The sequence below is a fragment of the Chlorocebus sabaeus genome, chromosome 21, assembly GCF_047675955.1.
Source record: "Chlorocebus sabaeus isolate Y175 chromosome 21, mChlSab1.0.hap1, whole genome shotgun sequence".
Classification (NCBI taxonomy): domain Eukaryota; kingdom Metazoa; phylum Chordata; class Mammalia; order Primates; family Cercopithecidae; genus Chlorocebus; species Chlorocebus sabaeus.
The window spans coordinates 56468419-56491690 of record NC_132924.1 but is presented as its reverse complement, the minus strand read 5'-3'; the positions used below and the strand labels follow the sequence as shown (position 1 = coordinate 56491690).

At 38.0% G+C, this 23272-nt stretch overlaps 1 non-coding gene across 1 annotated transcript; it reads left to right on the top strand.

Moving 5' to 3' along the window:
• Positions 1–8160: 8160 nt before the first annotated feature.
• LOC119626394 (U7 small nuclear RNA) lies at positions 8161–8224 on the top strand. The gene has a single exon (XR_005242561.1). It is a non-coding gene; the product is annotated as a U7 small nuclear RNA (small nuclear RNA).
• Positions 8225–23272: the final 15048 nt, after the last annotated feature.

Genomic DNA, 23272 nt, shown 5'->3' with positions numbered 1-23272 from the left:
GATTTATGTACTAATGGAAAATTGTAACTGCCCAACAGGTTCTCCAGTTTGTAACCCCCCAACAGGGTCTCTGTGCCCACTGCCCAGACGCAGCCGATTTATCAAGACAGTGCATTTGCAATAGAGAAAGAGTTTAATTCATGCAGAGGGTCTATACAGGAGACTAGAGCTTTATTATTACACAAATAAGTCTCCCTGAGAAATTGGGGATTAAAGTTTTGTGATAATGTGGTAGGTAGAGAGTCAGTGAGTTGGGAGTTGCCACTGAGATGAAATCATACGGAGTGGAAGCTGTTCTCTTGTGCTGAGTCAGTTCCTGGGTGGAAGCCACAGGGCTGGTTGGCAGGTCCATGTGGGGTTTTCCAGTAGTCAGAAATGCAAAACCCTGAAAAGACATCTGGAAAGGCCAATCTTAGGATCTACAATAGTGATGTTATCTCCCAGAGTAATTGGGGAAGTTGCAAATCTTATAACCTCCAAATAATGGCTGGTAATGATTTAGAATTCAGGCCTTGTCATGCTAACTTGGTGACCTTTTGTTAGTTTTACAAGCAGTTTAGTTTGGGGGAAGGGCTATTATTTAAACTACAAACTAAATTTCTCCTAAAGTTAGGTTGGCCCATGCCCAGCAATGAGCAAAGACAGCCAGCCTGTGAGGCTTGAGACAAGATGGAGTCAGGCATGTCAGATTTCTTTTAGTGTTATAATTTCCTCAGTTATAATTTCTGCAAAAGTGATTTCAAAATAATCTCTAAAATATTTCACCAAGTGTTTACCATACTGCAAACACTATGTTCCCATCTGTAAACAAATGGCTTATACCTAAATGCCTTCATTATCTCTGTAAGGCTATACAAGGTATCCATAGTGATAGTCGCTTCATTTAAATAATTATTTCTATTTTTATTTAATATATTTTATCTTTTGAGCAGTTTAGGATTCAAAGCAAAATTGAAAGGAAAGTACAGAGATTTCCCGTTTACTCCCTGCCTCTCATACATGCATAACATCCCTGTTATAATATTCCCACCAGAGTGGTACATTTGTTACAGCTGATGAGCCTACATTAATATCATTATCACCCAAAATCAATAGTTTACATTAGAGTTCATTCTTGATATTATATATTCTATGGGTTTGTACATATTAATAATGACATGTATCCACCATTATTGCATTGTACAGAGTATTTTCACTGCCCTAAAAATTCTCTGTGCCCACCTGTTCATCTCTCCCTGTCCTCCTGGCCTGTGACAATCACTCATCTTTTCATTGTCTTCATAGTTTTGCATTTTTGAGAATGACATATAATTGGAATTATATAGTATGTAGGCTTTACAAATTGACTTCTTTCACTTAGAAATATTCATTTAAGTTTCTTCTGTGTCTTTTCAAGGCTCAATAGCTTCTTTCATTTTAGCACTGAATAATAGTCAATGGTCTAAATGTACCATAGTTTATTTATTCTTTCACCTACTGAAGGGCATCTTGGTTGCCTTCAAGTTTTTACAATTATGAATAAAGCGGCTATAAACATCTGTGTGCAGGTTTTTGCATGGACATATGTTTTCAACTCCTTGGGTAAATACCATTGAGTGTGATGGCTGGATTATATGGTAAACCACAGGGTATTTAGTTTTATAACAACCTGTCTTCCAAAGTGTCCATAACCATCTTGCATTCTTCATTTTATTTATTTTTTGGCGACGGAGTCTTACTCTTCCTCTTACTTTTTTTTTTTTTTTTGAGATGGAGTCTCACTCTGTCACCACACTGGAGTACAGTGGTGCGATCTCAGCTCACTGCAACCTCTACCTCCAGGGTTCAAGTGAATCTCCTGCCTCAACCTCCCAAGTAGCTGGGATTACAGGCACATGCCACCATGCCCGGCTAATTTTTTGTATGTTAGTAGAGACAGGGTTTCACTGTGCTACCCAGGCTGGTCTTGAACTCCTGAGCTCAGGCAATCTGCCTGCCTTGGCCTCCCAAAGTGCTAGGATTACAGGTGTGAGCCACTGTGCCCAGCCTAACTATCTTGCATTCTAACCAGCAATGAATAAGAGTTCCTGTTGCTCCATATCATCACCAGTATTTGGTTATCAGTGTTTTGAATTTTGACCACTCTAATGGGTGTGTAGTGGTATCTCATTGTTGTTGTAATTTGTATTTCCTTGAGGACATGGTGTGGAAAATATTTTCATATGCTTATTTGCCATCTGTATTTCATCTTTGGTGAGATGAAGGGTCTGTTAAGGTCTTTAACCCATTTTTTAATCCATTTGCTTTTGTTATTACTGCTGAATTTTAAGAGTTCTTCATATGTTTTAGATAACAGTCCTTTATAGGTCTTTTGCAAATATTTTATTTACTATAACTTGTGTTTTCATTCTCTTGACAGTGTCTTTGCAAGCAGAAATTTTTAAAAAATTTAATAAAATTCAGCTTCTCTATTCTTTCTTTTATGGATCATGCTTTAGGTGTTGCATCAAAAAAATCATCACCAAATCCAAGGAGATTTAGATTTTTCTCCTAGGTTATCTTCCAGGAGTCTTATAGTTTTACATTTTACATTTATATCTGTGATCCATTTTGAGTTAATTCTTGTGAAGGCTATATCTAGATTCAGTTTTTCATGTATATGTCCATTTGTTCCAGCATCATTTGTTAAAAGACTATCTTTGCTGCATTGTATTGCTTTTACTCCTTTGTCCAAGATCAGTTGACTATAGTTAAGTGGATTTTTCTTCTGGGCTTTCTATCCTTTTCCATTTTATTTATTATTTTGTCAATACCACACTGTCTTGATTACTGTAGCTTTACAGTAAGTGTTGAAGTCAGATAGTGTCAGTCTTTCAACTTTGCTGCTCTTCAATTTTGTGGCTATTTGGTCTTTTGCTGCTCTACATAAACTTTAGAATTAATTTGTTAATATCCACAATATAACTTGTTAGGATTTTAATTGAGATTGTATTGAATCTGTAGATCAAATGGGAAAGAGCTGATATTTTAGTAATACTGAGTCTTCCTATCCATGAACATGGAATATCTTTGCGATTATTTAGTTTTTGTTTAATTTCTTTCATCAGAATTTTGTGGTTCTCCCAGCTATATCTTGTACATATTCTGTTAGATTTATTTGTAAATAATTCATTTTTTGGGTGCCAATGTATAGGGTATTGGGAAAAGTAATGACTCTGGAATGGTAAATGTAGATTATGTCATATTTATCAAGGCAATTCTATTTCTTATTATTTTAAACATTTTATTTATTTAATTTATTTTTATTTTAAATTAAAATTTAATTTAAATTAAATTTAATATAATAAATAAAAATAAATTAAATTTAAAATAAGTTAAAAATTTAATTTATTTTTATTTTTGTTATTATTTTTTGAGATAGTCTTGCTCAGTTGCCCAGGTTAGAGTGCAGTGGTGTGATCATGGCTCACTGCAGCCTCGAACTCCTGGGCTCAAGTGATCTTCCCACCTCAGCCTCCTTAGTTGCTGGGACTACAAGTGCAGGCCATGCCTGGCTTCTATTGTATATTTCTTATTATGATTAAAATATTTAAAAATAATAGCTCCTCCATATGTGTGTACATACTCATAGAGATTATTTGCTATTGGTAGAAGTCACTGTGGTTAGCACCCCAACATCTATTTCATCCTAGATCATTAATCTAAGTCAATCATGAAAATTCCATCCCCTTTACCAGTGATTGGTTCAGAAATGGGCATGTGACATAATTCTACTTGATGAGGTATAAAGGGCTATCTGCTGGAATACATCAGGGAGTTTCCTCCTCCTAAGAGAAAATTGGAGAAAAGACGCTTTTTCTTCTTGAGTTGGCTATTTCTTGTCTGAATATGAATTCTAGAATTGATGTATCTCATTATCAGCAAGAAGCTGAACTCAAGAGTGAATGGTGGAAAAATGGAGTCGTTGATAAATGTCATTGGGCTGCTGAATCAATTTAACTTGAAGACTGTTGCACTCCTTACTTCTATAATAGGGCAGTGTAGGTTACGTTTATTCTGCTAAATAACAAACAATCCCTATATCTCAGTAGCTTAAACTAACAAAGACTTAATTCTTGCTCATACTACATGTCCACCATGGGTCAGCATTGACCTGTTCTCAATGTCTTCTTTACTGAGGGATGCAAGCTGATGGCTCCTCCTTCATTTGAAATGTTCCCTTTTGGATACTGTGGCAAACAAATAGGAACATGATAAATTGTGCATCAGCTTGTAAAGGCTTCTACCTGGAAGTGATGAACATTACTTTTGCTTACATTTCGTCATCCAAAGCAATTAATATAGCTATCTCTAACCTAAAAGGGGTGGGGAGGAGCATTTCTGCCATGTGTGTGGAAGGGAAGAAGCACTCAGTGTAGATCAAAAGGACCACAAATAAAGATATAAAGAGCTAAAAGAAAAATAGTTAGTAGGATAGATAAGGTATATATACATATGTATTTATCAAAATTTGTACTCTAAAAATATAAAATACATCTTTTGAGTTGATTTCTCAATATATACAAAAAGGTACCTGTTACGTTAGGTCAGTTAAAAAACTCAATAAACTCCAAAATGTAGAAATAATACAACCAACATTATGTAAAACAATGACTAAAATTATAAAGTACAAATTTATTCATGAAAAAATTTAAGTTGACTTTTAAACAACTGGGTTAACAAAGAAACACAAACTAGTATCATAGAACTTCTATAAAAGAACAATAATGGGAATAGTAAATATCCATATATATGGGATAGAACTAAAGCAACATTTAGAGGAAAATTCAATAACTTTAAATAATTTTCTTAGAATTCAAAAAGTGAAAAACTAATAAAGTTTTAGCATCTGGATGAAAAAGATAAAAATCAAGCAAAGCAAATGGAAGAATTTAATAACAAAATAATTAGTGATTTAGAATGTAGAAATATAATACTAATAACTAAACATAAAAATTTCCTTAAAACAGCAATAAAATAGATAAAACACTAAGTCAAGTAATCAAAAAAGCAACAAAACCCCCAAATAAATAAAAGAAGAAATGATAATAGGGAAGTAAACACAGAAACAGGAAATTAAAAGAATCATGAGAACTTCACTCAGCTTTGTGAAAATACATTTGGAAATCTGAAAGAGAAGAGTAGCTTTTGTTTATTCTTTTCTTGAGACAAGGTCTGGCTCTGTTACCCAGGCTGGAGTGCAGTGGCTCAATCTCAGCTCACTGCACCCTCCGCCTCCTGGGCTCAGGCAATCCTCCCACCTCAGCCTCCCAAGTAGCTGAGACCACAGGGACCAGCCACCGTGTCTGGCTAATTTTTGTGTTTTCCATAGAGACCGGATTTTTTATGTTGCCCAGGCTTGTCTCCAACTCCTAGCTCAAGTGATCCTCCCGCCTTAGCCTCGCAAAGTGTTGGGATCATAGGCATAGCCATGGCATCTGGCCAACAATAACTTTTAGCTAAGAAAACACAACATATCCACATTGAAATCAGAAAATACATAGACAAATCTAAACAAAATGATCTCCTTAGAAGAAATAGAGAAAATTAATAAAGAAAAGCTTTAGGCCCATTTGTTTCTATAGAAAGTTATACCAAGTCTTTAAAGGGAAGACAATATTAGTGCTATTTAGACAGGCCACAGCATTTAAAAAAGTACTATTCCGAATTATTTTTATGACATGAAGATGACATTGATTCCAAATTCTGACATATTGTTTTAAAGAAAAGACCTACAGATCAATTTGATACTAAACTCCTAAATAAGTTCTAGAAACAAATTTTAAGATTCAAGTGTCATTAGCAAGGGGAATTCATTTCATGAATCAATGACACTTCCATATTAAAAAATTATTAAATTGGAAGAACTAATGAGAAAAATCACACCATCATCTCCATAAATGCTGAACAGGCACCTGCCAAAACCCAGCAATCATTTTTTACAAAAACACTCAATTAAATAGCAATATATGAATACTTTTTAAAAACTATGATATAAACGTATATTTCAGCCCAAAAGCTAGCATCATGATTAATGGGAAACATTCCACTGAAGTCAGGAAGAACTGATCTCCATCACTATTCTAGTGTAACTTTGTAATGGCGGTAATAGTGCAATCAAATAAGACAGTTGAAAATTTGGAAAGGAAGAGATGAAACATCCGTGAACACAAAAACTGATAAATCTTGGAATATCTGTTCAAATGAATACTATATGGCAGTGAATATAGAAGGATTACTGCTGCATATATTCATATGGCTGAATCTCAAAAATATAAGGTTGTACAACAGCAACAATAAGTAATACATAGAAAAATGCATACGGTATTATTCTATTTATATAAGTATCTAAACAGATAAAACTATAGTGTTAGGCAGTAAAAGCGTGCAGTTCTGCAAAGGAATAGTTAGCTCAAATTTCAGCATAGTAGTTACTTCCAGGGCCAGTGATGGGGAGGTGATTTATACGGACCCCTCAGGATCTTCTAGGGGTACTGATAATATTATATTTCTTAAGCTGGGTGATGGATGCACAGGTCTTCATTTTATTGTTATTCTTTAAGCGACGTGTTGATAATACATTCTTTTCTGCCCCCTAGGATTGTGGATTTTTATTTCATGAGCTGGGCACGATTTCTCATGACATTATGCACCTGGCTCCAATGCTGCTATTATTATAATGTACTCTTTATATATGGTATTTTCACAATTAAATGAAATCATTTTTGGTATTTTTGCTTGTGATGAAAATAGAACTTATATTGATTATGTGTGTGTTTGGTGGTTTAGTATTTTGACATCTCAAATGTCAAAATAATGAAGAAATCATCACATGTGTACTATGAATATGCCTGGAAGACATGCTGGCACCAACATAAAAAGATTTTTTTCTTTTTTTGATACAAGGTCTCTGTCGCCCAGGCTGGAGTGCAGTGGCACAATCCCAGCTCATTGCAACCTCTGCCTCCCAGACTCAAGCGATTCTCCTGCCTCAGCCTCCCCAGTAGCTGGGACTACAGGTGTGCACCACCATGCCTGGCTAATTTTTGTATTTTTTGCTGCTCTCAAACTCCTGGACTCAAGCAATCTGCCTGCCTTGGCCTCCCAAAGTGCTGGAAGAACTCTCTTTCAAAAGAAAAAACAAAACAAAACCACTAACACATCTATAAAACTAATAATTCATCCAGTCAATTGCCAAATTTCTAATATTCTCTTAAATGTAATAAATATGCTTTAAAAAAGTAATGTTAAATAAGAATCTAAGTAGAATTTTACATATTGCAGTTGATTGACATATCTTTTAGATCTCTTTCTTTTTTTTTTTTTTGTTGAGACAGAGTCTCGCTCTGTTGCCCAGGTTGGAGTGTAGCAGCATGATCATGGCTCACTGCAGCTTTGACCTCCTGAGCTCAGGTGATCTGTGCACACCACCCTGCCCTGCTAATTTTTTGTATTTGTTTGTAGACACAGGTTTTCACTGTTTGCCCAGGCTGGTCTTGAACTCCTGAGCTCAAGTGATCCACCTGCCTTGGCCTCCCAAAGTGCTGGGATTATAGGTATGAGCCATTGGGCCTGGCCTAAATCTCTTTTAACCTATATATTCCCCTTTCATCTTTATTTAAATTGCAGTTTATTTATTTAAGACACACAGAGTGTTTTTTTCTTTTAGACTTCCCCACAGTCAGGTTCTGTTGATAGCATCCCCATGGTATTATTTAACATGTTTCTCTGCCCTTTGCAGTTTCTGTAAATCTAGAAAATTTGCTTTTAAAAGGTGATCATGGAGTGTAGCCTCAGCACTCCCACTTGTTAGAAATGAAAATGATTGGACTTTATCCTAAACCTATTTAATCAGAAACTCTGGACTTTCAGTCCAGTAATCTGATTTAACAAGCCTTTTGGGTTATCCTAATCCCACTGATGTTTGCAAATGACTGACCTAGGTCTTTGGTCAATTTTAGGTTTGATTTTTTGGCAAGAGTACTTCATAGTAATGGTGTATTCTTTTAAAAGGCATATAGTATCTGATTATCTTTTATTTTATAACCAGCGATGCTCAGCACTTAGATCCATGAGGGTATAGTAGAAATTGCAAAACAGAGATAGTGTATTGTCCCTTCTTCCGTTATTACCTGAAACACAGAGTGTTACAGCTCTTATGGAATTTGTCTAGCAGGTTTTCTGGTCTTCACAGGAAACTTCCCCTTCCCCCACAAAACAAGAGAGAAATAGTCCTCATTTACTATTTAGTAACCCAGTGTCCTTAAACAATCTTAAACATGCTGAGACGTTGAAAGAATAGTACAATGAAAACTCATATACTAGAATTGCTTCATGGTTCTACAGGCTATATACAAAGCCTAGTGTCAGCAACTGCTTCTGGTGAGGGGCTCAGGAAGCTTACAATGCTGGCAGAAGGTGAAGAGAGAGCCAGCACATCACATGGCAGGTGCAGGAGAGAGAGAGGGAGACAGAGAGAGAGAGAGGGAGACAGAGAGAGAGAGAGAGGGAGACAGAGAGAGAGAGAGAGAGAGAGAGAGAGAGAGAGAAATATTCTTTTAAACAACCAGGTCTCACACAAATTCAGAGAACTTATTCATTATCATGAGAATGGCACTAAGGCATTAATGAGGGATTCGCCCCTATGATCCAACACCTCCCACTAGGCCCCGCCTCTAACATGGGGGATTATAGTTTAATATGAGATTTAGAGGGAACAAACATCCAATCCATATCACATTGCATGTGGTTGTCATGTCTCTTTAGTTTCCTTTAATCTAGAATAGTTCCCTCTCCTGTTTATCTTTCACAGCATTAACATTTTTGAAGGGTTAGAGCAATCTGTTTCAGAGAATGTTCCACAATCTGGATTTGATTGTTTTCTTGTGCTAATATTTAGGTTAAACATTTTTAGGAAAATACAATATAGATTATGTTATATACTTCCAATACCATCACATCAAGAGTCATATCATGACAATGTGTTCCGTTACTGGGGATCCTATATTTGATCACTTGGTTAAAGTGATAACTGCTAGATTCTTCTATTGTGAAAGAAGAAAAGTTTATTTTATGAACCTGATTTTACGTAGCTTAATTAACACCGTGTAAGGAAAAACTTGAAGTGACTTGTTACTATCATAAAATGGATTTAAAATCCAGTTATAATTTTCCAAACAGTATTAGTCTACACAGAACCTACCTTATTCTATTTTTTCCAAGCCACCACAAAATTCACTCTGGAGATCTTTCCTTGGCAAAAATGCCTCAGCCGAAATTTTTGTTCTTGTTCTTTTTTTCTCCATTAAATACATGCTTAATAATGGAAACATTTACAGTCTCTTTTTAAAAAACTTTGCAAGAAGATTAAATTATTTCAGGCTCTTGAGATGAGACAGATAAAAGGAATTTTACCTCTATGCTCACAGAATATATATATACATATATATACGTGTGTGTGTGTGTGATTTTCAGCCTTTGGAGGAAATAACTTTACTCTCCTTGAATTCTCAGTATTCAAAACCAGAATTCTTCCCTTCATTCTGTATATGTTTCAAGTAATTTCTATTATGACTAGAAAGGAAGATTAGTTGCGTGTGTATTGTTGTAATCGTACAGTGAAATGATTCCCTTACTCTACTTGGAGTTTTGGAAAATGTCTGTTCTTGTATTGCTTTGATATTTGAGTGCCCTTCTTTGGCTACTTTGTTAATCACATCATTTCAGATGTAATTTTGTTTTGATTTCCAATTCTGCCTTACTTTTTCCTTAGTTGTTTTTCCTACTCGTCTTTCTCTTTTCAGTCCTTTCTTGAGTGCTCTGTGTGTGCACATGAGTGCACATGCTAGAGAAGAGAATGACTGCTTTCCAGTTGAGTTACCTGTCAAGAATATTTAGAACTAATAATACATTCATATATGTGGTAATCTTAGCTTACAAATATTTCTGTTAATAATGATATACTACAAAATATGAGACTGGTTTCTAACCATTCTTAATAATACAAACTAATTATTAGTCAATTAGGCTAATTAATTTTATAGGCTTACCATAAGCAGAAATTATATGTATCACTAACCTCACCTCACCCTTTTGTGTCATGGACAGGCCTTGACTATAGCTGAGTGCCTTCAAGAACACTGGAGCCACATCTTCTAATTAGGATTCTCTTCCCAGGTACTTCTGATCTTGTCTCTGTTCTCTACCACTCTATAGACTATACCACTCCATCCCGTGGTCTTTTGGGTTTTTTGCAAGTCTGTAGCCACACATTTGATATTATAAGCACAATTATTTTTTATTGAAGGACACCAGATCATTCCTTTCAAATAGAGTGTGTTATTTGGCTCACAGTTCTATTATTTCATGCCCCATCACACTTCTCTACACGGCAATGGAGAAAGGAAATGTAGCAGGAAATGATTTGGGCCAAAACTACTGTGGGACAGCCATAGGAGGCCTGAGAAGCAGTTCTCTGGGAGGTAGGGCCAAGTATTGAGTGTCAGTGTCTTGGCTGTCTGACAGGGCATGGCAGGGAATCCCAGGCTTAACCTGATTGGGGCTGGGGGACTGTGAGACCTTGCTGATCTGGGAACCTCAGCACCCTAGTGGGGATCTATCACCAGGCTGAAGGCAGGCATGCATAGTCAGGCTTCTGATGCCCCTGAGACCATCTAATTCTCAGAAGCGACTCCCTCAGATCCCACAGAGTGGTTGGCCTGCCTTCTCTAGCAACCTTTGTGGTGGTCTTGAGCTACATATAACTCCAGAGTGTTTGCTCAGCTGCTGTGGGACTCCTTGCCCAAGAGACCTAGCCCTGTGAAAAAACCGTGTGACAGTTTGAACCAATAAAACATCTTGGTTCTCCATGGCAGAAAACAAACTTGGAGTCTATGAATGTGAATAGTATACCTTTCTATTTTCTAGGCTGGCAAATATGCTACTGTATAAACTGACTGACTTTTCATCCCTCAAAGATGAAGGTTGATCATCCTTCAAGTCATATCTTTAAAAGAGCCATAGACCTTTAAAAGTATTTCATTCTTAGCAGCCTTCAAACTTTTTAGAAAACTGTCTTTCATAACGCACTATAAAAATAAAAACAGTCACCACTGTCTCCTGGCTTACACCAACACATTGTTGTCTTTTTATGTTTTCTTTTTGGTCAAAGTCACTACTTAACGAAAAAAAGAAAAGTTTTTATTTTTGTCCAGAACAAAAATCCAGTGTCAACAAAAACATAACACCAAAGAACACATTCCTTTATATTTTGAAGTTTGGTCAGTGCTGCAGAAAGAACAGCCTGATATTGGTGTTGCAACACAATGGCAAATAAGATGTTAAAAAACCTAGACCTTTATGATCAATCCTCGACATCTTTTACCAAACAGGAGAATCATACATACAGTACAAGGAAATCTTCAGATTCATTTATTCCCTCAATAGAACCTAAAAAAATGAGAATTGTATTATATTTTATCAACAGTTTACCCAGTACATATGATGGTATAAAAATAGTCACCATGCCATGAATTTTTTAAAAAGAGAGGCAAATTTATAGGGTGAAGAGGTAAGAGGACTTATGGATCATATTTTAAATTACAAAGTGATAAAATTATCAGCTTGTGGTCTATTTTTAAGCTCATAAGTGGAATTTAGGTTGTTACTAGGGAACAGATATTGAAGATAGGTGAGCCACCTTTACCTTGGGTTCCTAAATGGCCACCATGCAGCAGAGGTACCATCTGGCAACATGTATCTCAGGCTGGGACATGATCAAGAAGTCAATTTATTCTTTTCTTTAAGCCTGTAAGCTTTGGTTGTGGGAGATCCTCTTTGATGCAGCAGTTTAGCCTTACCCTGATTAACATATCTGTGTACATGTGCCTTCACTATGCAGGACACAAACTGATTGAATAATAGTGTTATAATTGCATCTTGCAACAGGCATATTCTATGTTTTTTAAGAGAAAGTTTCATAATGTTCATGCTTTTGTGTGTTGAAAGAATCTCAATTAGGAAGTAATCCCTCCACAAAAAATGGAAATTTAGATCTTTGTTTCTCACATTGAAGATGATAGTCCTGGTAAGGCTGAACACTCAGCTCAGGCTAGATATACTGGGACCTACAATAGAAATGTGTTGTCACAAAGAATAAGTGGCTTGAAGAATCATTCTAGGTGTCACAAGATCGTGAAAGCAGAGGAAATAAAAACAGTAATCAGAATGTACTGTGGAATATATACTGTATAGCTCAGTAAAATTTGTATTCTTCAATTCTCTTTGGAGAATGAGTTTGGTCATTCTTTTTTTTTTTTTTTTTTGAAATGGAGTCTCGCTCTGTTGCCCAGGCTGGAGTGCAGTGGCCGGATCTCAGCTCACTGCAAGCTCCGCCTCCCGGGTTTACGCCATTCTCCTGCCTCAGCCTCCCGAGTAGCTGGGACTACAGGCGCCCGCCACCTTGCCTGGCTAGTTTTTTTGGTACTTTTTAGTAGAGACGGGGTTTCACCGTGTTTGCCAGGATGGTCTCAATCTCCTGACCTCGTGATCCGCCCGTCTTGGCCTCCCAAAGTGCTGGGATTACAGGCTTGAGCCACCGCGCCCGACCTAGTTTGGTCATTCTTTTTTTTTTTTTTTCCAGGGTCTCACTCTGTCACCCAGGCTGGTATTCTGTGGCATGATCTCAGCTCACTGCAGCCTCAACCTTACCTATTCACGTGATCCTCTCACCTCAGCCTCCTGAGTAGTTGGGACCACAGGCATGTGTCACTATACCCTACTAATTTTTTGTAGAGATGGGGTTTTGCCATATTGCTCAGGCTGGTTGGTCTCAAATTGCTGGGCTCAAGTGATCTGCCTGCCTCAACCTCTCAAAGTGTTGGGATTACAGGTGTGAGCCACCGCACCTAGCTGGTCATTCTTCAAAAATCACTTTGTTGTCTTCATAAAGCTTATGTACTGAAAAAATATATATTATGCTTTTGGCTCCTAAATTGTTCTATTCTCATAGAGTCTGATGGCAAGTGTGAGAAAAACAGCAGCATCTCTTAAGGATTTCCCTTTTAACCTGGTTTATTTTATATGAAGCATATTCCAGTGAATCTCAGAATCACTACTGTTTTAAGTGCAGAAAAGATGAGAAAGTCTGGGGTACTACCTTCCCCATTTTTCAATTTACAGGTAAAGAACCTAGGGCAGAGAGAGGGGGCAATTTGCCCAAGTCTCCTAGTTCACCATCTGAACCTAGTTTCTCATCCACTTAGAGCTCAGATGAGAAACACCTTAGTGGGCAGGATTAATGCACAGATAAAATAGGTAGCTGCCAAAGTGGCACCATCTGAAGCGTTCTCGGAAGAGCCAATATTCTCCTGTCATTTTGCCAGGAGGGCTGAAGTAGCTACTCCTAATGAAAGACACACACCACCACCCAGGATATATCACATTAAGTAGTAACCCGCTGATAACATGACCACATACACGAAGTTTTAAGGTTGGCTTTGTAATGCTGAGAAAGAATATAAGATAGGAGACTGGGCACAGTGGCTCACACCTATAATCCCAGCACTTTGGGAGACCGAGGTGGGCGGATCACGAGGTCAGAAATTTGAGACCAGCCTGGCCAATATGGTGAAACCCTGTCTCTATTAAAAATACGAAAATTAGCTGGGCGTGGTGGTGTGCACCTGTAGTCCCAGCTACTCATGAGGCTGAGGCAGAAGAATTGCTTGAACCTGGGAGGCGGAGGTTGCAGTGAGCCGAGATCACACCCCTGCACTCCAGCCTGGGTGACAGAGTGAGACTCCATCTCAAAAAAATAAAATAAAATAAAATAGGAATATGAGATAGGAAACATAAGTTGTGATGGTGTAGAGGCAATGGTAGCAAATGCTCAGTGTCTGCAGTAAGGATGAGAGAATCTTCAAAACTAATTATGTAAAATGTATAAGATTATCTGAGGGCCTTGAGCCCCTGGAAGTTGATACCCTCTCAAAATAGAGTAGCACTGATAACAGGAGGTTTGAATGGCAGTAAATATGAAATATGTCACTTGCACAATATTGCTTAGAAACAGGTTTTTATATAAACAAAAGACTATTAGAGTTGTATAAATGTGCTTTCTGCACTTCTCATTGGACACAACATAAAGAGAAGGTGTGGAATTAACCATGGTTTATGGCACTAGTGAATCCAATTTATTCACTTTCATAAGACTTAAAATTTCATGAACGTTTTCAAATAATTATTTCAATAATCTTTGAGGAAAGTATTGTAACTGTAATTCTAATTATTCATATTGCATTTATTCATTTATTTGTTAAATCAACTAATATTTTTTGAACATCTTTCATGTGCCAGGCTAGAGATACCTGATGAACAAAAGAAACAATAATGTCTGTCCTTGGAGACCATAGAGGCATGGGGACCTTCTTATATATATCTTCATAGAATATTCAGCTACCTAGGACTCAAAATATCAGGGCATTTGAAAAAAGAGGTTGAGAGGAGACTTTCTTTTAGAAGACCACATGAAGTCTAGTTGGGAACATATATCATTCAAGTACATATCTGGAAAGTTTCATAGTTAGAGGAAGTGGATGTGGGAAATGCCAGCGAGGCTGAGGTCTTGAATTCAATTCTGTCCAAACTAAGATTATTACCTTTGAAACAGATTTGTTGCAATATGGCTTAATTCATATGCCCATGCTAATAATCTCTGCTAGCTCCCTATTTCTATTTTATTATTGTTACCAAACTTATGTTACCATTCAGGAGCTAGTGTTACATTATAGGATCATTTGTAAAGCCAAACTGAAGGTTTTCAGACACAGGAGACCCAGGAATGTGAAAAGTCAACCCAAGTCTCTTGGAAGCAAGAAAAGCCCACAACTGAGCTAAACTTTGCAAAACCCAGCAAGCTGAGCAGGCATGTCATATCGGGGAGCAAGCCAAGCACATTTCCCAGACCTGCAAAGAAACCAGTGATCATCCATCAGCAGAGAGAGAGAGTCTTTGGTTAATTGGAATGGCGAGCAAGCCATCAGAAGCTCCTCAGCCCAGCAAGATCTCCAACGAAAGAACAGCATCTCTAACTATACAGCCTACGTTCCTGTGTGACTTATTTACTGAATAAAATGCATTTCCTTGGGTAGCCCACTTTAATAACATAGTTTAACAACAGCAGGCTTCTGGTTTTTTTGTTTGTTTGTTTGTTTTTACCAAGGCTCAGTTATTCCTAGTCACTGGAATTAGATTTAACTGCAGCACCTGAGAGGCTCAAAGAATTAATAAGAATGCCTCAGTGATAGTTACAGATTGACAAGGGCCTGGTGGCCACACACACACATTTAATCAAAGATTTTTGAGGAGTCTTTTGTCTTGCCTTCTTCTTCATTCCCCTCATTTGGTTCAAGAGTTGGTGCGTGTGTGTGTGTCTGTATGTGTGTGTCTGTGTGTGAGAGAGAGACAGAGAGACAGAGAGAGACAGAGGCAAGTGTGCTATGAATCCCTTTGTAGTCTTATGACATCTATTGAAATCTCAGAATAATCTTTCTAAATTTGTTAAATAAAATGTCATTACAAAGGTAACCAAATATGATGAAATACACTTATCAAAATATTGAAATAAAAGCAAATCCATGATAATGGTGTTGCATGTGATTCTTCGTTAGTATGTTACACAACAAGATCTACGGTGGATCTACAAATTGCCCATTTCAAAGTGACGATGAGCACAGAAGACATTTTGAGACTCTGCAACACTCTAGTATAATATGAAAATATTTGTGATTTCTATGGGTAATATTTACAGGTATTCCCATTAGTACTGTGGTCTATGACTGATGTTCATAAATAAGGAGATGCTAAATTTCGATTAGAGGTTAGTAAAATAAAGATATAGTATTTATTTTCTATGTTAAATATAGAGATGTATAAAGAGATATATAAATTATGTTCTATAAATTAAAATAAGACGCTTTTTTCCCATGCATATACATAGACTCCTGAATTCTATTCCAGACTCCAGGTTTAGAACCATTGATTAATTAGCCAAGTCTTTTCTTTGACTTAAACTAGAGTTTGCAAACTAGTAGAATGAGGGCCAAATTGGTCCACAGAGGTGTTTGATAGGAGTTGCCAGTGTTAAAGTTTTTGATTATTTATATATAAATAGCCAGATTTGCAGCTTCTCTTGAAAAACTGAAATACCTAACAACACTGGGCTAAATATTACATGGCAAAAACTGGCTGGAGCTCAGTTGCAGTTTCCCCACATACACAGGGTATGCGCCCTCCTCCTGCCCTAGGTCCCAGCTGGCTCACTTCACTCACAGATACCACCTCTGTGGCCATTTCAGATTTCTGGCCTCCAAAAATTGTAAGATAATAAATTTGTGTTGTTGGCCGAGCACAGAGGCTCATGCCTGTAATTCCAGCACTTTGGGAGGCCAAGGCTGGTGGATCGCATAAGCCCAGGAGTTCAAGACTGGCCTGGGCAACAGCGCGAAATCTCGTCTCCACAAAAAAAAAAAAAAAAAAAAAAAAAAATTAACTGGGCCTGGTAGCACATACCTATAGTTACAGCTACTCAAGAGGCTGAGGTGGGAGCTTTGCCTGTGCCTGGGAGGTTGAGGTTGCAGTGAGCCACGATCATGACACTGCACTCAAGCCTGGGTGACAGAACAAGATTTAAAAAAAAAAAGAAAAAATATGCTGCTTTAAGGTGCTAAATTTTGGTAATTTGTTGCAGCAGCAATTAGAGACTAATACAAGTGCCAACTATGGCAGGCACTGTTACAGAAAGCATCTTGAAGTTATCTATTCAGGATGTTTTCCCATGTAAGGCTATAAACTTCCTGTGGCCAAGCACGATGTCTTATTCAGTTATAAATTCAGCACCTACAAGTGCCTAGTACAAAAGAAGAAATCCAAAAACACTTGTGGAATTCAACCGAATTCATATTTACTTATTTATTTTTCTTGAGATGGAGTCTCACTCTGTTGCCCAGGCTGGAGTACAGTGGTGCATTCTCAGCTCATTGCAGCCTCCGCCTCCTGGAGGAGAATCAAGCAATTCTCCTGCTTCAGTCTCTCAAGTAGCTGGGATTACAGGCGTGCGTCACAACACCCAGCTAATTTTTGTATTTTTAGTAGAGACGGGTTTTGCCATGTTGGCCAGGCTGATCTCGAACTCCTGACCTCAGGTGATCCACTCGCCTTGGCCTCTCAAAGTGCAGGGATTACAGGCATGAGCCACAGTGCCTGACCTTGAATTAATATTTCGTAAATCCTATGTCTCAGTCTGCATGATGATAGTGGTGGACAGTGGTTTAACTCTGTTTTGTTCTTGACTTTCTGGTAACATAACTGTGATCACAAACAGACGGTCTTAGAGACGGATGGAACCTCAAAATATGGAGTACTTGAAAAACTACAGCCAACATGGAGTTGCTTTGAACCTATTCTGGTTGAGTGGGGGCTGCCCAATAAATTTACAAACATAAAAAAAACCATGAAACTATTTCATGCAACAATTTGCTTTAAAAGTTACCTGCATTTTACTATTACTTTGGGGTAGTCACTGTTTCATTTGTCAATCATTTTATTTGATAAAGAAATATTTCTTATCTAGAGCCAAAATTTTGCTTGTCATTTTTTTCAAGCTCCTAGTTAAGCTAATTTAAACTTAGCTTAGTTGAGCTAAGCTAGAGCTACTAAGAATACATCTTGCTTGTAGATGATAGCTTTTGGATATGTGGAGGTAGCTATCATGAAGACTCCCATTATCACCCCTACTCCTGCTCAAGTTTCTAGAAAATAGGCCCGGTGTGGTGATTCACACTTGTAATCCCAGCACTTTGCTCCTGAGGTGGGTGGATCACCTGAGGTCAGGAGTTCGAGGCCAGCCTATCCGACATGGTGAAATCCTGTCTCTACTAAAAATACAAAAATTATCTGGGTGTGGTGGTGCATGCCTGTAGTCCCAGCTACCTGGGAGGCTGAGTCAAGAGACTCGCTTGAATCTGGGAGGCAAAGGTTACAGTGAGCCGAGATCATGCCACTGCACTCCAGCCCGGGTGACAGAGCGAGACCCTGTCTCAAAAAAAAAAAAAAAAAAAAAAAAAAGTTTCTAAAAAGTAACCTGGGCATATAATCCAAATATCTCTACCTATTTCTTATAGGAGTCCCTTGGCATTTTGGTCTCTTGATTAATAATCCTCTTAAAATGCAGTGCCTAGCACGAAACACAGTTTCCAGATGTTATCAAAACAGTGCAGAGGCCAACAGGCTATGATCGCCCTTGATCAGCACATGACATTCTGTAACTTATCTTAATTTTGTAGGAGAAGGGAATGGCCTATTAATTCATATTTAGCCTGTAGTGCTAACTTTTTAAAGACATGTTTGAATTTATATGTTAAATTGGGCTTTCCAAGTGCTATAGTTGTACCATTGATTATTTGAGTCCAAAAGCACAAAATTCATTGATCTCTTTTCAATATCATCATATTTGTGTTTTGACTTTCAGTCTAATGAACTCACTTACCATTGTGATTTGGTCACATAAAGTATCAACAGTTTCCTCTCCATTAAACTCAACAAACATTTATTGAGCAATTGCTAAGTGTCTAGCATTGCACTAAATGAATTGGGGCATTTGCACAACTAACAGGATATGTTGCTATCTAAGTGACTATAAATTTGAAGAACAGGAAAGGGTTAAAATTCGAACCCTTCCCACAATATGACAGCAACTCATTAATCAACACCTTGTGGATACTGTCAGATTTGAATCATGCTAACCACGCAACCTTATCCAGTTCTCATTTCCTCACCTTGTTCCTTATCCTGAAACTTTGCCAAATACTTTGTTGAAATCCAGATGCTAGTGCATAATATTGCTATTACTCAATACATGGTGTCATATGTTTTAACAAGGAAATGAGTGTAGATTTGGTACTTGTATGTCTCACAGCACCTAGACCTCAGCAATATATTAGATCAGAAGCATCCTTTCTCTTTCCCTATCTACTTCTTAGAATGGTTTTCAAACAAATAGAATAATAGCAAATGAAGACTGAAAATATCAGAAAATAAAATCCAATTTGATTGGAAAGTCCAGGTTTCCTTAGAGAGAGTCTGGGGTGGTGAAACTGGTAACAGAAATAAAATGGTTGCTAGAAAGGGATATCTAAGTGGTGTTTCTGGAAAAGATAAGTGAAGAAGAGGCATTTATAGTTTAGGTTTGTAATTTTCCAAGCAATCCCAGAGGGTTTAAGCAGAGGGCAGGCAATGTGGAAGGCCTTGGATGGAGTTTTCTTAGCAACAAAGCCCTTTTCCTTCCTGACTCAGCCAGGCAGGGAAGTGAGAGCAGCTTTAAGGAATGTGCTGAACTTTGCAAGAAGTTGGTTTCCAGCTCTCAGGAAAGTTAAATTAAAATTTCCTCAATGTATGTGATATTCTTGTTCCTCAGGCTTATGGTTTAAAAAATTGGCTCAAGCAATGTTCTGACAAACAAGGGGTGGCAAGAGACTTTAACGATATAACCAGGCAGTTTGAACGTAGGTTCTTTCTCCAGCTCTTCAGAACAAGCCTTAGTTATACACTCGGCTAGGGGCCCCCACCATGCTTCGGCCACCAACTGGTCTCTTGGAATGTTGACTGGTCTTTCTGCCTTCAGTCTGCCTGCATATTACTCATCTCCTTTTCTTCCAGCTGCCAGAGGGATTTTTCTAAAGTGAAAGTCTGCTCCTTGTATAAAATGCTTGGGTGACTTCCGTTGTCTTTAGGATAAGAGCTGAACTTCATGTGGTATATGAATTGTTAGAAGATGTGGCTCATACATCATTATGGTCACTCCTCTCTGTTAACCCTTCTGTACTGCAGCCCTTCACAACTACTGGCATTTTTTGATTCCATTAAATTCCCTGTTGCTCTCTTCGCTTGCTGCTATCTCTGCTTGGGATATCCTCCCTATACCTCCCTCTCTATGTGGCCTCACTATACCTTATCTTCTGGATCTCAAGGTCATCATCCACTTCTCCAAAACCCTTCCACAACCCCCTCTTTCTTTCCCCACATTGAGGGAATAGTAGCCCCATATAATATTATTTTTGTAATAATGATGCTTTTAAAAGATAAAGCCCTTATTTGAATGCATGGAGTATTTCTCAGAATTCATAAATTATCTATGCATCATAACAATTAATACTAATGAAAAGCTAATTTAACACCCACAGTTAATTGGCTAGGTCAGATTGCTTCTGTGGTCAGATTGCAAGTTAATCAGAAGCACTCACATCTCCAGGAGCTCTGTGCTGATTCTTAACCAGCATTAAAATTGAGCTAGGACCTTGGTCTTCCTACTTCCATCTTCTCCAGTCCCTGCCCCCTGATTCAAAATCCACTTAAAAGGTATTTTTCACAAAGCTTTCCATGTTCTTTTCAGTCAGAACTAAGTCTAATCATCAGTGTTTACCTTAACTTATCCATATTTTTATTTAGGAAAACTCAGCATGTTTTTGTTTCCCCGAATCTATCCACTAAAAAGAAGACTCCTTAAGAAAAGGGCTCAGCTTAGCACTTTGCATTGGCTTAAAGCATTTGACCCAGGTTAAACTGGATGAACAAAAATATCATTATTCAGGAACCTTACAGAAGTCTACAAAATAGCTTGTTTTGGATATTACAGCTTCCACTAGCTGTTAGCTAGAGTTGTGATCTCTAAGTCTGGTGCACATTAGACCAACTCCTTTTTTTTTCTTAAATAATCATGCTTTGCTTATTTGTGTCTATTATCATTCCTGCCACACTCACTACTTTATGTACCTTAGTCCTACTCTGTTCTTTTTTTTTTTTTGAGACAGAGTCTCACTCTGTCGCCCAGGCTGAAGTGCAGTGGTGAGATATTGACTGACTACAACCCCTGCCTCCCGGGTTCAAGTGACTCTCCTGCCTCAGCCTCCTGAATAACTGGGACTACAGGCGCATGTCACCACACCCGTCTAATTTTTGTATTTTTGGTGGAGAGGGGGTTTCACTATGTTGGCCAGGCTTGTCTCGAGCTTCTGACCTCAAGTGATCTCCCCTCCACGGTCTCCTAAAGTGCTGGGATTACAGGCGTGAGCCACCGCGCTCAGACTACTCTATTCTTTATGCAGTTTTCTCTCTTGGAATGCTCTTTCTTACTCCATCTTTGTCAAATTTCTGTGTAGTTTCAAGGGTCATGTTAATTGCTATCTTCCATGAAGACATCCTGGTTTACTAATCTGAGTAGGATCTCTCTGTTTTCACCCCTCCCTCACAATGTCATTTGTTCATACTGCTCTAGGGCACATGCCTTTTTTCTGTTATTTGCTTTTATTATTTCTTTATGCCTTTCCCTTCCAAATAAATGGGAATTGCCTTCAAAGCAGGATGTTATCTTACTTATTGTATCTGCTATGGTTCCTAAAACAGAGCCTGCTACAGAGTGGGTGGCCAATAAATATTTGTTGAATAAATGAAAACAAATGAGAGGTACTCAATAAGCATCATTTAGAGTGAACCAATCACAAAATTTTCCAGTCGTTGAAGAATCTAGATATTCCTTGAGACTTCATAGGATCTACATGAGTGCTGCAAATTTTGATCAACTTCTTGAGATCTTTTTCCTTTTGGAAATCTCTTCTGAGGCAGTCAGTCCCCAATAAGAAGAATGAACGACACTGACTGAGAGCAGCAGGCAGAGCATCAGATTGGGGAACAGTACACCTCTCTACCATGCTCCCTCAGATCACTCCTGAGAGAATAGGCAGACCAGCTGAACTAATTTGATGGTACAGGGAGAGATGTCATTTCCATTTCTCTCTTACTGAGTGGGAATATTCGTTTCCTCTTAGCCTTCCCAACCCCTCTGTTCAGGGTGGAGCTTAAGCCAGGAAAGAGCCCTTGGGTTTCTAGGAGTGTGGTTCTGAGAAGGAAAAAAAATCCTTTTTATGTGAAGAATGTGAGCCCTTTTAAATTATTAGGCCCAGAAAGGCATTTAAAATGTAATGGCAGTTACATCTCACTCTCCCCTGAGCCAAATAATTATCTCTTGAAGACACTTATTATGTAGGCTCTAGACTGATGCCAAATAACTATAATGGACACATAACACATGTATGTTTATTGCAGCACTATTCACAATAGCAAAGACTTGGAACCAACCCAAATGTCCATCCATGATAGACTGGATTAAGAAAATGTGGCACATATACACCATGGAATATTATGTAGCCACAAAAAAGGATGACTTCTTATCCTTTATAGGGACACAGATGAAGTTGGAAACCATCATTCTCAGCAAACGATCACAAGGACAAAAAACCAAACACCGTATGTTCTCACTCATAGGTGGGAATTGAACAATGAGAACACCTGGACACAGGAAGGGGAACATCACACACCAGGGCCTAACGTGGGGTGGGGGGAAGGGGGAGGGATAGCATTAGGAGATACATCTAATGTAAATGATGAGTTAATGGGTCCAGTACACCAACATGGCACATGTATACATATGTAACAAACCTGCACGTTGTGCACATGTACCCTAGAACTTAAAGCATATATATAAAAAAACAGAGGGTAAGAATATATATCCCATCACGAAGCAATGTTATTTCTGTTAACCAATGAGAATTCCTGATAACGTTTCTAATTATCCTGTTTTCTTTTAAAATTTAAGCCTCTGTTTTGTTCTCAGGAGCACCCCACCCAAGGAAACTTGGAAGTGTGTTCTGGGCTGCAGTCCTCAACCATGGCCCAAACTCTCTATATTAATTTTGCCTCAGCTTATTCCTTTTAGGTCAACATTTCCGGTGCTATTAGCAAGATTCACAATAACCCATCCCATCCTTTAACATTTTTCCCAAACTTGACCCCTGGTCAGCCTGAACCCATTGTGTTCTTCCTATTCTGAGATAAATTATTAGATGTAAAGTGGTGGATATTACTAAAATTCCAGACCTAATTCTTCCACTCTTTGATTAAAGATATAAACTTTATTTGGGCTGTTCTTTCAAACTCTCTCTTTCTAGAACAAAAGTTTTTGCTATTTATCTTTGGGTGAGAGATTTGGGTTGTAGGGAAAAAAAACTGCCTTTTTTCTGCCTCTCCCTCAGGACCAGAGATTCAGGTTAAGGATTTTTCCATCTCTGTCTCACAGCATAAGTTTCGAGTCAAAGGACTGGCAGTTTGGCACCTGTGGTCTTGTTTCCCATAGCACACTTTAAAA